The sequence below is a fragment of the Macaca thibetana genome, chromosome 10 (genome assembly GCF_024542745.1).
Source record: "Macaca thibetana thibetana isolate TM-01 chromosome 10, ASM2454274v1, whole genome shotgun sequence".
Lineage (NCBI taxonomy): Eukaryota > Metazoa > Chordata > Mammalia > Primates > Cercopithecidae > Macaca > Macaca thibetana.
The window spans coordinates 10,776,481-10,793,060 of NC_065587.1; the positions used below are offsets into that span (position 1 = coordinate 10,776,481).

At 40.3% G+C, this 16,580-nt stretch overlaps 1 protein-coding gene across 8 annotated transcripts in view; it reads right to left on the reverse strand.

Moving 5' to 3' along the window:
* TNRC6B (trinucleotide repeat containing adaptor 6B) overlaps window positions 1-16,580 on the reverse strand; it is a 284,641-nt gene that overhangs the window by 232,797 nt on the left and 35,264 nt on the right. The window contains exon 1 of one of the 8 annotated variants that reach the window (XM_050805805.1): window positions 10,719-13,802. The exons of the other annotated variants lie outside the window; for them this stretch is intronic. The gene's annotated coding sequence lies outside the window, so the exon portion shown is untranslated. Of the gene's footprint in view, window positions 1-10,718; window positions 13,803-16,580 lie in introns of those variants that run through there. 8 annotated transcript variants of the gene reach the window in all.

Sequence of the window (16,580 nt, forward strand, 5' to 3'; positions counted from 1 at the left end):
TAGCCTAATTTATTTCTAACTGATAAAATCACATAGAAGTAGCAAGAAGAGTTATGAGACTGCTGTAATAATCTATAAGAACAAAAAACTTATCCTAATAACTGAATGAGTAGTCATCTTCTTTGTGGTAATATAATTGTAAAGATTTCTGGAGTGTACGGTATCATGAAACGACAGCACTCTAGCTAGCAGCTTCAATAATGATTTGAGATGATCTAACCAAATCAAAATGTTTGGAAAGAGTGTTGATGCTTACATGCTCTGAGACATGCTGCAGTATCATCAGCAATAAGACCAACTAAAACAGAGCAACATCCAGCCTCATATGAAATTAGCAAACATCTCCTCTCAACTACATGCAAGTGGTAATCAAAACCAAGTGGAAAAGAAAAACTGAAAACATTTCAAAAAGCACCTGCAGAAGAATGCTACTATTCCAGCTGCATATTAAACTTCTGTTTATCAAACATGTTCAACATTCAACATCTGGCCTTTCCACAAGCTAGTGCTTACCAATGAAATGCTACAGAACACTTTTTGTTTAAGTAACAGCCACTGGGAAATCTTAAGCCAACTGAAGGGCAGTCTGGTTGTAGCTCATATTCACTTCTGAAGAAATGAAAATGAAACAGCTGTCTTAACCCTCAATAATTTGTACTCAAAACTCTCTAGCCGTGGGTACTACACATTTAAAATCTGAGCTTCACAACACTTTCATCAACTTCTTCAAACTGTTTGTTTTTTAAAAATATTTCATATACAGTATTTTCTCCTGTACTTGAGCATCTGCTATCAAAATACTATCTTTCATCAATTTTGAGATTCACGGTTTTTTTTTCTTTACAAGTTAATATTTGTGAAATCTACACAGATTTTACAATTAATGACATCTTACATCTTACAATTAATTGGCAGCATTCTTTCTTTCTTAATGGAGCATAAAATACAATATGTCTTATGACTGATGGCGTCTTAAATTCCGTAAAATATGGTAACAGCAATCCCTAACTTTTACTAGATGCATACCGTGTAGGAGTCACAGTGCTTTACATAGAACTCATCTGCCTATCAAAGCATTCCATGAGGTAAGTGCTACTGTCATCCTGTCTTTAATTTTTTAAAATTTTTAATTATTATGGGTACATAATAGTTGTATACATTTATGGGGTACATGTGATGTTTTGATACAGGTATACAGCATGTAATGATCAAATCAGGGTAACTGGGGTATTACCTCAAGCATTTATCATTTCTTTGTGTTAGGAAAGTGCCAATTCTACTCTTCCGGTTATTTTAAAATATACGATAAGAGTATCGTTAACTATAGGCATCCTACTGTGCTACCAAATACTAGATCTAATTCATTTTATCTAACTGTATTTTTGTACCCATCAACCATTCCCACTTGTCATCCTATTTTGTAGAGAAGGAAACAGAGAAGCTAAACAACACAGTCACTGGCAGTACAGCTCAAACTATCTGACTCCAGAGTTTAAGCTCTTAACAACTGTCCTAACTGAAAGCTCAAAAATACTCTTTTACTTTCCTCCATTCATAATAAAAAATGGTCTTTATTTCAAAATGTTTTTATTTTGCCCTCATTCTTGACAGATGGTTATTTTTCTTCCAGCACTTTGACGATGAATTGTTTTGTGGCTTCCACTGTCACTGAGAAGTCAGCTATCAGCCTGCAGTCTGCTTTTTCTCTCAGGACTGTACTAGGATCTTGGATTTGCCAGTGTATCCAGGTGATATTTCTCTTTCTTTACCCTGCTTGAGCTTCCGGATTCAGATGATTTAGGTCTTTCATCGATTTTGGAAAATGTCTTCAAATACCACCTCTCCCTCAATGCTTCTATTCTCCTAGAACTTTGATCAGATGTTATATTAAATCTTTTATTCTATCTTCCATGCATCTTAATCTTTCTTTTACATTTTCTCTGTCTCTATGGGTTTTATGTGGACAATTTCTTCAGCTTTATCTTCTAGTTCGGTAAGTCCTAGCTTCACTTGTGTCTAATTTGCTTTAAGATTAGACTTGTCTACTAAATGCCAAATTCAATGATGTTCTTTGCTTCTGAAATGGTTATTTTTTTCATTCTTATTTTCTTAATTGACAAAAATTGTATTTAACATGCACAGCATGTTTTCAAATAGGTATACACTGTGGATGGCTAAACTGATGAAATGGTTCTTTTTCAAATATACCTGATTATTATTATTTTAGCCAGTCAAATGCCTCTATAGTGGCATGCACCAGTTGAAAAATCCATCCCTGACATACAGGACTTTTGATCTGATTATTCCTGATAGTCTCAGTTGCCAACTTACATCTTAAAATTAATTGGTAGCATTCTTTCACTTACAATTTACAATATCTAATTACATTTACGGTATTTGTTTTTAGCCAGGCATGGCGGTGTGCGCCTGTAATCCCAAATACTATGGAAGCTAAGGCGAAAGGGTCATCTGAAGCCCAGAGCCCGGCATTTTGAGCAGTCCAGGCCAGATAGCAAAACCTTGCCTCTAAAAAAAAATACTAAAAATTAGCCAGGCATGGTGGTACGTGCCTATAGTTCTGGCCACTTGGGAGACTGAAGTGAGAGGATCACTTGAGCCCAGGAGCTCGAGGCGGCAGTGAGCTATGATCTCACCACTGCACTCCAGTCTGGGCAACACAGCAAGAACCCATCTCTAATTAATTAATAACCAAAACCATAAAAAACCAATATATTTCCTTAAAAATATTAAATATACTTATTCTATGTTCAGTTTCCAATGATTACAATATTGTAGACTTTTCAAATCTGATTTTTTTTTTTTGAGACAGAGTCTCACTCTGTCGCCCAGGCTAGAGTGCAGTGGTGGATCTCAGCTCACTGTAACCTCCGCCTCCCAGGTTCAAATGATCCTCCCACCTCAGCCTCCCAACTAGCTGGGATTACAGGCACATACTACCAGGACCAGCTAATTTTTATATTTTTAGTAGAGATGGGGTTTCTCCATGTTGGCTAGGCTGGTCTCGAACCCCTGACCTCAAGTGATCCACCTGCCTCGGCCTCCCAAACTGTCGGGATTACAGGCGTGAGCCAACATGCCTGGCCTCAAATCTGATCATTTTTGTTGCTCCTGCTGACTCATTCACTGTAGCTCAGTTTTTTTAGTGTTTTATGACTTTTCATTTTGGACTTCTGAATAATTTTATTTGTGAGACATATTTGAGTCCTAAGTAAGGTATATTTTTCTCCTGAGAAGATTTATGTTGCTCTGGCAGGTTCCTGGAGGCACTACTAACCCAAGAACAATTTAAATTCCATACTGCACAGATAGTATGAATTCAAGTCTCACTCCCATACATGGGCCAGTTTGTGGTTATGAATTCTCAAGGAAAGTTTTTATTTAAGTTTCATTACAAAAAGGCCGGGCGCGGTGGCTCAAGCCTGTAATCCCAGCACTTTGGGAGGCCGAGGCGGGCGGATCACAAGGTCGGGAGATCGAGACCACAGTGAAACCCCGTCTCTACTAAAAATACAAAAAAATTAGCCGGGCGCGGTGGCGGGCTCCTGTAGTCCCAGCTACTCAGGAGGCTGAGGCAGGAGAATGGCGGGAACCCGGGAGGCGGAGCTTGCAGTGAGCCGAGATTGCGCCACTGCACTCCAGCCTGGGCAACAGCGTGAGACTCCGTCTCAAAAAAAAAAAAAAAAAAAAAAAAAAATATCATCATGCTCTGGGAGGCCAAGGTGGGCAGATCACAAGGTCAGGAGATCGAGACCATCCTGGCTAACATGGTGAAACCCTGCCTCTACTAAAAATACAAAAAAAAATTAGCCGGGCGTGGTGGCGGGCACCTGTAGTTCCAGCTACTCGGAGGCTGAGGCAGGAGAATGGCATGAACCCAGGAGGTGGAGCTTGCAGTGAGCCGAGATGGCACCACTGTACCCCAGCCTGGGCAAGACAGCGAGACTCTGTCTCCAAAAAAAAACCAAAAAACAAACAAACAAACAAAAAACTTTATTGGTATTCAGATTGTCTCATCATTAGTTGAAGAGAGTCTTCTCATGTATGTTCTTTGGTTCTTTTGATGTGATCCTGGTCACAGTCTTTTATGACTTCCTTGTTATGTGGTGTAACCAGAAGTTCTAGGTTTACCTTGTACAGTTCCTGTTCTAGACCTGTATCAGTGATTTCTCCAAATAGCCCTGTTTCCTGTTAGTGAGAATTGGTATTCCAAGACCACAATTTGGGCACTAGGGTTACACACTGCTACTAGGTCACTGTTTACAGGATTTTTCAATTGAATGGGTTAGGAGGTGCTTTTTGTCTAAGATAAAATATATCAATAATACATACTACAACTTGTAATTCAAGATTAAGTTAATCAAGAGAATGGGAAGATAAGTCAAAGACTGGGAGAAAACACAAAGACATATCTGATAAAGGAGTATTATCCAAAATATACAAAGAGTTATTAAAACTCAGCAATAAAAAATGAACAACCTGATTAAAAATGGTCAAAAGACCTGAACAGACACCTCACTGAAGAAGATATACAGATGGCAAATAAGGATATGAAAAGATACTCAACATCATATGTCATTAGGGAATTACAAATTAAAAAAAAAAAAAAACAATGAGATGCCACTACACACCTATTAGATGCCCAAAATGCAGAACACTGACAACACCTAATACCGGTAATGATGTGGAGAAACAGGAATGCTCATTCATTGCTGGTGGGAATGCAAAACCATATGGCCAGTTTGCAAGACAAGTTTGGCAGTTTCTCACAAAACTAAACTTACTCTTACCATTCAATCCAGCAATTGCACTCCTTGACATTTGGTCAAATGAAGTGAAAACTTATATTCCCATAAAAACTCACATATGGTGTTTGTAGCAGCTTTATTCGTAATTACTAAAACTTGGAAGCAACTAAGATGGCCTTCAATACGTGAATGGATAAACTGGAGTACATCCAGGCAATGGAATATTATTCATGCTAAAATGAAATGAGCTATCGAGCCATGAAAAGATGTGAAAAAACCCTAAAATACATACTACCAAGTGAAAGAAGACAATATGAAAAGGCCATGTGATTCCAACTACCTAACATCTGGAAAAGAAAAATCTATGGAGACAGTAAAAAGATCAGTAGTTGCCAGAAGACAGGGAGATGGAGGGATGACTAGATGGAGCAGAGAAGACTGAGAGCACCGAAACCACTCTGCAGGATTCTATGATGGATACATGCCATCCCACATTTGTTCAAACCCATGGAATATGCAACACCAAGAGTGAACCTTAATGCAAATGAACTTTGAGTAATAACGGTGTGTCAATGTAAGTTCCTCAATTATAACAAATAGACCTTTCTGGTGTGGGATGTGACACTGGGGGAGGCTGGCAGGGACAGGGAACAGGCAAATATGAGAACTCTATACTTTCTGCGTAATTTTACTGTGACCCTAAAACTGCCAATAAAAACAAAAAGTCTTAGGCCGGGCGCAGTGGCTCACACCTGTAATCCCAGCAATTTAGGAGGCCGAGGAGGGTGGATTATTTGAGGTCAGGAGTTCACAACCAGCCTGGCCAACATGGTGAAACCCCATCTCTACTAAAAATACAAAAATTCGCTGGGTGTGGTGGCGTGCGCCTGTAATCCCAGCTACTTGGGAGGCTGAGGCAGGAGAATCACTTGAACCCAGGAGGCGGAGGTTGCAGTGAGCCAAGATCGCACCAATGCACTCCAGTTTGGGTGACAAAGTGAGACTCCGCCTCAAAAAAAAAAAGAAAAAAGAAAAAAGAAGTCAATAAAAAAATCAAGTTAATAGGGTTTTATTTAACCTCTTTTATTTTCTATTTCTATCTCCTTTCACCCAAGTTGGGAATCTGGATCTCAAAACACTGGAAATGATAAAGTACCACATAATTACTCATTTGCTTTTTCTGACAATATACACTCACACAACAATCTCAAAACAGCACTAACAAGATCACCGGTATGTTCCACATGAGTATAAAAATTTAGGTTTACTTGTTTCTCATTTTCCATTTAAAAAAACTATAAACCATATTTAAAGCAGACTAGCTTCTATCCCTGTCCCCTCTACCCTATTTCCTTCCTCCTTCTCTCATAATTTTTAAGCTTTTATGATTTAATATTCCATTAAAAAATATCAATTGGCTGGGCATGGTGGCTCACACGTGTAAGCACTTCGGGAGGCCAAGGTGGGTGGATCACCTGAGGTCAGGAGTTCGAGACCAGCCTGACCAACATGGTGAAACCCCGTCTTTACTAAAACACACACACACATACACACACACAAAATTAGCCGGGCATAGTGGCAGGCGCCTATAATCCCAGCTACTCAGGAGGCTGAGGCAGGAGAATTGCTGGAATCCGGGAGGTAGAGGTTGCAGTAAGCTGAGATTGCACCCTGCACTCCAGCCTGGGCAACAGTGTGAGATTCCATCTCAAAAACAACAACAACAACAACAAAGAAAACAAACAAATAAATTGCAGATACTGAAATCAAAATATGTAGAAGCTCTGGCATTCATAGTAAGTGGAAGAACAGAGCACAAAGACCACTAGGTCTGTAGTTAGAAGGCCTGGTGTTCAGTTACCGCTTCACCACCTATTAGCTGGCCTTGAGGAACTACCTAATTTTTCAGAGGTTCAGTCCCTTTTCTGTATGATGTGAAAAATAATAAATGTCCACCTTATAAGATCGCTGTGAGGATCAGATGAGATATGAAAGTCTTTTAAAGGTACTATATATGAGTGCATCCTTGGAGTGAAAGTTTCTGAAGATTAGCCATAAATAATTCCGTTTATTAAAAGTTTCTTTCACTCTTAAGTACAAGCTAAGCAGGAATAATTTTTAAAACATTTATTAACAAAGGACCCTCGAGAAATAGGAGAGAAAAGCTGAACTCAGAGTTCCCAGTATCTCCCAGGAGGACCAAGAGGTCCTGAAAAGTATTACGTCTGGTCCTTAGTCTGGGTCACCAAAGGCTGTACATCTGTGGCTGTAACTGAGACGGAGGCCAACAGCAGCCTCTGTGATCAGGCCCCTGCCTACATCTCCAGCTCCTCTCCTAATTCCCTGCCTCCCTCTCAGTCTCCAGCCTCACCAGCATTCCCAGGTCCCCCAAGGCTTCAAGCGCGTTCCTCCCTCAGGACCTTCATACATAGCTAGTCCCTTTGTTTGAAGGCTCTGGATCGCAATGATCACCCGGCCAATGCCTACTTTTCCTTCAAATCTTTGCTTAAATGTTACTTTGTCAGAAAGGCCTTTCTGTCCTCTCAGACTAAGCCAGCCCCCGCAAGTTAATCACTCTTACAGCTCCCTGTATTTTTCCTAAAATGCACTTATCAGGGTTTGGAATTACACATATAATTGTCTTTCTCCCACTGGAAAATGGTCAGTTTAGCATGTGTGTCTGTTATTTCTTTATTCTCAGTTCCTAGTGCCATGCCTGGTATTACCCTGGCACTCAGTATTTGTTGAACGAATAACTGAATTAATGAAAAGCTTAACATATCATGTATAAAACTGTTGAATTAGATCCTGAACACTGGGAAAGAGGGAAGGATCAAGTTGTTACATACTGAAAAAAAATTCTACATTCCAGAGTCTTCCCATAAGGGGGCAATATTCCATTCTCCTCTAACTTGATTCATAATTTAAATATACAATCATTCTAATGATATATTTCCATTTCTTATCTATAATGGGTTTTTATGATCAAAATATCCAGAAACACATTACTAACACCAACACAAAACTAAGCTTTTCACTAGTGATGCAGTATAAGCTGAGGATATATAATAAAGTGAAATTTTCCAAACAAAACACCATGCCCTCCCAAAAATGCCAGGAAGAAGACTTGTGTCTGTGAGAGGGGAGCCTACAGGGACAGGGGACCTGGAGATAAAAAAAAGACTTAAGAAACATATCAAACAAATGCTATAATGATAACCTTTAAACACTGCCTAGTTTTTACGTAGCTGGAAATATGAAAAGCCTATTAGCATCTCTCTTCACTGGACATTATGAACAAAGTATGGCAGAGAGAGGACACACAATTCTAAAGGGGAGTTAAGGCTTCATTTTATTTCTCCCTAAAGCCTTTGTTTTCCTTTTTCTCTAACAAACGAAAACACTCCATATTTCATAAATTAAGAAAAAATCAAATTTCTATCCATTCAAATTCAAGGTGAAAGAAGACATTTTTTGAACTCTACAGATATTCATCTATTATACAGATAAGCATCTATTAAAAAGTCTCTCATCCATGTTCAAGCACCCACAATGTGCCTCCATATATTCTTTCCTGCTGAAAAGAATGAGAGCTCCCTGAAGAAATGACTGAGGGTTGACACAGAAGATGCATGAGATGCACCTAAACGTATCATCATACCAAAAAGGAAGGACACTATAAAAAGTCTTCAGAAACCAACTTGAAGGGGCCCCTCCCACTAGTCAAGGATGGGATCATTTGAGCATCAATAACAAATAACATTGCAATGGATTTACATCTATGAAATATGATGAAATCCATGAGTTCATAATGAAACACATATATTTTAAGACCTTACTGGTCTCTTTTGGAGGATACTAGGGAATCAATTTATTACTATGAAAACTGGTAAATAAGAGAAAGAATCAATCATTTAATCTGCCTTTCCTAAATGGAATATATCTCAGATTAACCACAGAGTGGATAAGAGACTATTTCTGGCTAAGTATGGTGGCTCATGCCTGTAATCCCAGCACTCTGGGAGGCTGAGGCAGGAGAACTGCTTGAGCCCAGGAGCTCGAGACCAGACTGGGCAACATGGCAAGACCCTGTCTCTACAAAAAATTAAAAATTAGCCAGGTGTGGTGGTGTGCACCTGTGGTACCAGCTACTAGAGGGGCTGAGGTGAGAGGATCACTTGAGCCCGCGAGGTTTAGGCTGCCTTGAGCCATGTTTGTACCACTGCACTACAGACTGGACAACAGAACAAGACCCTGTCTCAACAACAACAAAAATAGTTTGTCTAGCTAATAAAGACAAGTGACTTAGAATATTATCATTTTGTAAACCCTAATAAATTAACATATCTCAGTATTGCTCTTCAATAGCTGTTAACATCATAAGATGAGACGAAACAACTGGTTATTATGTGCCTCTTGATGGAAGTAAACACCACCACCTATAAAATATTCTTGCCAAACAAAAACAACGTGAATTAGATCAAGCCTCCTCCGGATATAACTACAAGTTTACACAAAATTCAAGGTAAAGGAACACTCTTCCTTGTACTCTGAACAGACACAATTAGCAAAATCGAGAATGTAAGAAACTATAGGACAAACAACCAGGTTTCTTTATAAGATAAATTGAGGGGAAGAAGAGTGAGGGAAGCTACAGATAAAGAAGCTTAGGAAACATTAACCAGATAGTATGTAGTTCCTTTTTTTTGGATCCTAATGCAAATAAACAAAATGTAACAACTAAAACAAATTTTTAAAGACTCTGAATTTTTTGTAATATTAAAGAGTTACATTTTTAGATGTGATAATTGTATAAGGCTTAAGTGTTTTTTACAAAAAGTCCTTGCCTTTTAGAGAGACACACTAGGATATTTATGAATGAAATATGTATGTGTGAGGGCTGCAGTCATCTGCAGGTTTGTCTGGGGCTGGAAGATCTTCTCCCAAAACAAAGCACTCACATGGTAGCTGTTAGCTGGAGTTCCTCTCCATGTAAGCCTTTCCACAGGCTTCTTAAATGTCCTCACAACACAGCAGTCTGGCTTCCCTCAGAGCAAGTACTCTACGAAAGGGAGGCAGACGTTGCAATGACCTAACAACGGAAATCACAAACCATCACTGCCACGATATTCCAATGGTTACACAGGTTATCCCTATTCAGCAGGACAGAGGACTACACAAAGGCATGAATACCAGGAGGCAAGGACCACTGGGCCATCTTGGAGGCCGGCTAGCACACCAAGGCACTTAGAATTAACATACATGCACCAAACTCCTGGGCATGACTTTCCAAACCCTTCATCATCTGACTCCTACTGCGCTCTAACCTCATTTCATCCCACCCTTTCTCAGCCCAATAAGCTCCAGCCTTCCTAGCTTCCTTTCTTTTCCTCAAAGGCGAAGGATTTGTACCTACTTCAGAGCCTTTATATTAGCTGCTCCCTCAGACTGGATTAATTCTCTCCACTTACCATTTTATCCAGATCTGAGCATAAATATCACTCCGCAGGCCACCGAGTCTAAAAGACCATCTATCCTCTTTCTGTCCCAGAACTCAATTTTTTTTTTTTTTTTTTTTTTTTTTTTGCCGTCTGACATTTGAGCACATCTGGCTCAGTGTTAAACTCTCTGGCACAATTAGTCACTATGGTTAACATACCTTTAATCTTCAAAGGCATAACCTAGCCCAACACCCTGGCCTTGCAGCTGTGGAAACTCCTCAGCTTCAAGGACCTTTTCCTTCATTCCGCCTCACCCACACTCTACCACTGTCACATCAAACTCAGCTCACCTTGTATCACCAAATTCAATTCACGGTGTCAATATTTTAGCTCACTGGCTCAAGCGTCCCATGCAAAAACTTTTCAACTGCCATGGGTCCTTCTATCCCTTGACCCCATTTTCCCTCTCCTGACTTAATTTTTCTCTTTAGCTTAGATTATAATCACTTACTTGCAAGAACCTTCAATTCGCTTCCAACGTCTCCTCTCAAACTCCACAATCCCAGAACTCAAGCAACTGCTTTCTCCATGCCAAGAATACTGATGAAAAAGCATTTAACTTGGCAGGTTTACCATAAATTAAAGGTCAGGCAAATGGGCACTCAATTTAAATTGGCAGTCTAACTGGATCTCTTTAGCAGGCTGGCTTTCCTATTCTCCCCTCTCCAAGAAGGCTATTTCTTACTTATTTTCCCCTCCTCCCCAACCCTTCCCTGCCTTTTAAGCTAATGTCAATGACTCTTCATTGAGAACAAAAATACCATAATACAATGATCTGCTATCTCATGACCAGTTGTATAAACCTACCTGAATCTGCATCAATTTTCCCTTCTTTCCCCTATTTCAACAGAAGTGGCCCTCCTCCTTTCTAAGAATACTTATGCTCCTGACACCATCCCCTCTCTTACTCATCAACTCCAATCTTGCAATTCTCCCTTTTTTCCTCCACCAACCTTCACTCACTGCTTCCTGGATTGCCCCTATGTGCATACATGCTCTAGTATGTCCCCTCTTAAAAAGACAAGCAAAAATTATTCTTGACTCTGTATCACTCTTCAGCTGCTACTCCATTTTTCTGCTCCCTTCACAGCCAAACTTTGTCAAAGAGTTAAAAACCTGCTCTTTCTCATACTTTCTCACCTCCTATGAAAGCTCTGTTAAAACCATTCCGACATGACTTCTGCCCCTATCACCAGCAATATCCATGCTGCCAATCCAATGAACAGTTCATGTGACCCTTTCAGTAGCACTAAATTCAGCTAATTATTCCCTCTTCTTTGAAGTGATCTCCTCTTTTGATTTCATTCAACCAATAATTACTGAACACTGTCCTGGCCAGTCACTGTTCTGGGATTGGTGAGGGTACAGTAGCTTCTAGGGCACCTCACTCTCCTGGCTTTCCTTCTATGTCTTTGACTCCTCTTCTCTCCTTCACCCTCCTCTGACTCTATCTTTAAATGCTAACAGTAATTCAGAACTTAATATCAAACCCCCTTTACTTTCTCCTTAAATGATATTCTCCATTCTCATGGTTTTTATTATTGTCTTTATAATGAAAACATTCATATTTGTATCTGCAGTTGGGAACTTTCCTTGGAACTCCAGTTCTCCTGTATTCAATTACTTAACTTGATATTCCCACTTGGGTGCCCCAAGGCATCTCAGACTTAATATAATCAAATTTTAACTCTTGACTTTCCCTAAAAACATTCCATCTACTTCAGTAAATCTCAGCAAATAACACAATATACAGCTTTCAAGCCAGAATTCTGGATTTCTATGCCTTCCTCCACTCCCACTTCTAATCCACCAGCAAGTCCTACAGAGTCTGTCTCCAAAATACATCTCAAATGTTTTCATTGTTCTCCATTTCTCTGACTATTATCATCTGTTCCCTAAACTACGGTAATAGCTTCCCAACTGGTCTCTCTGTTCCCACCCTTGTCTTGGCCTCCAATCTTTTGGATACATACCTTTAAAAATGCAAATTAGACTGGCTTACTCCCTGCTTTAAGTCTTCAACAGCATCATACTATAACAGGAATCAAACCTGAACCCGTTCATTTGATCTTCAAGCTCTTAAGCAACATGGACCCTGTTTACCTGCTCTCCAACATCATCTATCCATCCTTCCTCACTCTAATACAGCCCCAGTGACCTTTCTGTTTCTTGACTATGCTAAGTCTTGCTCTCCTATGGCTTGGTACATGCTATTCCCTCTGTCAGAAACACCCTCTCCTCTGGCTGGCTCCGTCTCAATTTCCAGTCTCAACTTAAATGTGAACTCCCAGATCTTTCCTGACCACTGTATCTATAATAGTTCTCCCTGAAAGTTTCTAACACAGTTTTTATTCATTTTCTTCATAGCACATAACATTTCATAATTGCTTATTCATTCATTTACTTTAAAACTCACTTTGAAAATTTACAAACATATACAAAAGTAGAACAAACTGTAGAATGAATCCAAAAATTCTACGATTTTTATTTCCAACTACTTCCCCTGCTCTACTGTAAGCTCCAATGAATAGAGACTACATCTTTTTCTCTCATTATATATACACCCAGGGCCTTGCACTGAGCCCAGCTTACGATAAAAACTTAGTATGTTTTTGTTGTTGCTTTGAATGAGAAGCCAAGTTAAAGATGTCTCTAAAGAGAATAATGGCACCACTGAGAAAAGTGACACAGGAAGGAGAGTTCTGAGGACAGTTGTTAATTTATTCATCAGTCTACTGGCAGCTAGGCTCTTGGCTAAGTATTGGGTTTCGGAGATAAACAAGAGAAAGTCTTATGCAAAGTCTTGAGGAGAAAGATACAATAATAGGAAGTATGTATTGAGGGCCACCTATGTGCTGGAGAGAGAGCTAAGCATTTCAGAGATATTGTCTCATTTAGTTCACAAGAACCCTATAAAGTAGGAACTATTATTATCCCCATTTTGTACCTAAGGAAACTGAGGCTTAGAAATATTATATAATTGGTTGCAGGTGACAAAGTTGGAAAGTGGTAAAGCCAGGTTGAGCACTTAGGTTATCTAATTCCAAAGCCATGCTGCTAAACAACACTGAACTTCCAGATACATATTATGGTATAGGGCATTATGAAAAACGTTTCAGCAGAGACATGCACAAGGTACAATGGAAGCAAGCCGGGAACTCTGATGAGGAGAAAGGGCAGGAAGGCTCTTCCAGAGGTGATCCCTCAGCAGTCTGAAAGTTTAAGCAGGAAATTGCTAGGCAATGAAGTCTAAGGAAAAAGTATGTGCAAAAAAAAAAAAAAAAAAGCACGCAGACACTTAAAGGAACATCGTGTACTCTGGACACACTGAAGAATTACAGTTTTATTTTTTAAAACTGAGTGTAATGCATAACACCAAGGTAGGGCTTAGGCTATGAGACAAAAGATGAAGTACTATGAGAAAGTTATACATGGGATGGGTGAGGTGGCTCACCCTGGGATTACGCCTGTAATCCCAACACTTTGGGAGGCCGAGGTGGGTGGATCACTTGAGGTCAGGAGTTCAAGACCAGCCAGGCCAACATGGTGAAATCCCCCCTCTACTAAAAATGCAAAAATTAGCCAGTGTGGTGGCACACGCATGTAATCCCAGCTACTTGGGAAGCTGAGGCAGGAGAATCACTTGAACCCGGGAGGCGGAGGTTGCAGTGAGTTGAGATCACGCCACTGCACTCCAGCCTGGGTGTCACAGTGAGACTCTGTCTCAAAAAAAAAAAAAAAAAAAAAAAAAGTAAGTTATGCACGAAAGAGAGAGAGAGAGAGAGAGAGAGAGAGAAAGAAAGAGAAAGAAAGACGAAAGAAAGAAAGAAAGAAAGAAAGAAAGAGAAAGAGAAAGAAAGAAAGAGAAAGACAGACAGACAGACAGACAGAAAGACATGAAGCACTCTGAAGGCACAGAGGAGGAAGGTTCTTTGTAGCCTAGCGGGAATGTGAGAAGACTTCACAAAAGAGATGCGCCTGAGCTGGATCCTGAAGGGCAAATTAACCGCATTAGGATAAGAGGGCAGGCAAGGGAATGACTTGCACAAAGCCATGGACATCTGATAAAGCAAGGAACACATGGGGGAACTGTGAGGATTTGAAGTTGGATATGGACAGATTTGGGAAGAGTAGGTTACAGGTGAGTGGCAAGAGATAAGACTGGCAGCTGAGATCAGATGTAATCTTCAATGTCACTGTATCTTAAGAAATCTGGATTTAATGTTGTGTTTAAATGGTAAAGTGACATAACAAGATTAGATAACTGCTCAACAAAAGTGCTTCAAAGTCACAGTTACTAAAACAGCATGGTCCTCATACAGGAATCTATAATCAAACAGAATGCAAAAATAAACCTGTGTGTACTATACATTGAAATTTGATGTATAATAAAGGTGGCATTTCGAATCAGTGGAGAAAGGATAAATCATGCAATAAATGCCCTAGGGACAACTGGTTATCTATTAAAAAATATATATATATATAGGCTGGGCTTGGTGGCTCATGCCTGTAATCCCAGTACTTTGGGAGGTTGAGGTGGGAGGATCATTTAAGGTCAGGAGTCAGGAGTTCAAGACTGGCTTGGGCAATATAGTGAGCCCCGTGTCTCTACAAAAAAAAAAAAAAAATTAGCCAGGTGTGGTAGTGCATGCCTGTAGTTTCACCTACTTGGGAGGCTGGGGTGGGAGGGTCACCTGAGTCCAGGTGTTGGACGTTTCAGTGAGCTATGATTGTGCCACTGTACTCTAGCCTGGGTGACAGAGCGAGACCTTGTCTCAAAAACAAAACCCCAAAAATAAAGTTAGACCTGCTTCTTCATATCATAAAAAAAAAAATCTACTTAGATTTGGGATTAAATAGAAAAATAAAATAACTAAATATTTTGTGGAGTAGAATATAAATTTTATAGGAATTTCTCAGTTACAGCAGGAGACTTCAGGGAAATTTTATTCTGGGGGCAGACTAATGTGGGCTTGCTTACCAACATTCAGGTGATTACATTCACCCTGCTGGTCTAAAGAAGTGGTCCCCACACCTTGCTGCTTATCAAGCCCACCTGGAGAGCTTTGTAACACCCACCCACCCACCAGAGGCAATCCTAGAGCTTCCAGGCTGAGGGAGAGATCTTCCTTTAATGAAAGCTTTCATTTACAAAGTAGATATTGCTCGGGCACAGTGGCTCATGCCTGTAATCCCAGCACTTTGGGAGGCCAATGCAGGCAGATCACTTGAGTTTAGGAGTTTGAGACCAGCCTGGGCAACACGGTGAAACCCCGTTTCTTTTTCTCTCTGTTTTGAGGCAGAGTTTCACTCGTCGCCCAGGCTGGAGTGCAATGGTGTGATCCTGGCTCACCGCAACTTCCGTCTCCTGAGTTCAAGCGATTCTCCTGCTCAGCCTCCCAAGTAGCTGAGATTACAGGCACCCACCACCATGCCCAGCTAACTTTTGTATTTTTAGTGGAGACAGGGTTTCACCATGTTGGGCAGGCTGGTCTCGAACTCCTGACTTCAGGTGATCCACCCGCCTCAGCCTCCCAAAGTGCTGGGATTACAGGCATGAGCCACCACACCCATCCGAGAAACAGTGCTTCTACTAAAAATACAGAAATTAGCCAGACGTGGTGGTGCACACCTGTAATCCCAGCTATTCGGGAGGCTGAGGCACAGGAATCACTTGAACCTGGGAGGTGGAAGTTGCAGTGAGCTGAGATCGTGCCATTGCATTCCAGCCTGGACAACAGAGTGAGATCCTATCTCAAAAAAAAAATAAACAAACAAATAAATAAATAATAAAAAGTAGATATTGCTTCAATAGTAATAGTAATTAATTAGTGATTAATCATAAATAATTTTGAGACAGCGTCTCATTCCATCTCCTGGCTGGAGTGCAATGGGACAATCAGGGCTCACTGCAACCTTGACTTCCTGGACTCAAGTGATACTCTTGCCTCAGCCTCCCAAGTAGCTGGGACTATAGGTACGTGCCACCACAGCTGGCTAATTTTTAAATTTTTTGTAGAGACAGGCTCTCTCCCTATGTTGCCCAGGCTGGTTTTTAACTCCTGGCCTCAAGCAATCTTCCCACCTAGGCCTCCCAAAGTGCTGGTATTTTAGGTGTGAACCACTACAACCAGTCAATCATAAATAATTTTTATTAAGAAACTGAGAAAGTGCTTTAATGAAAAGTCTGCCGGTAGTACAGTAGCACAGATGCTTCACGAAAGCAGTTTCCAGTACTATATCTAAACTTTACCTTTTGCTTGACAATGTGTATCTTTAAAGCCTTAAAAAATATCCACATACCCTGTGACCT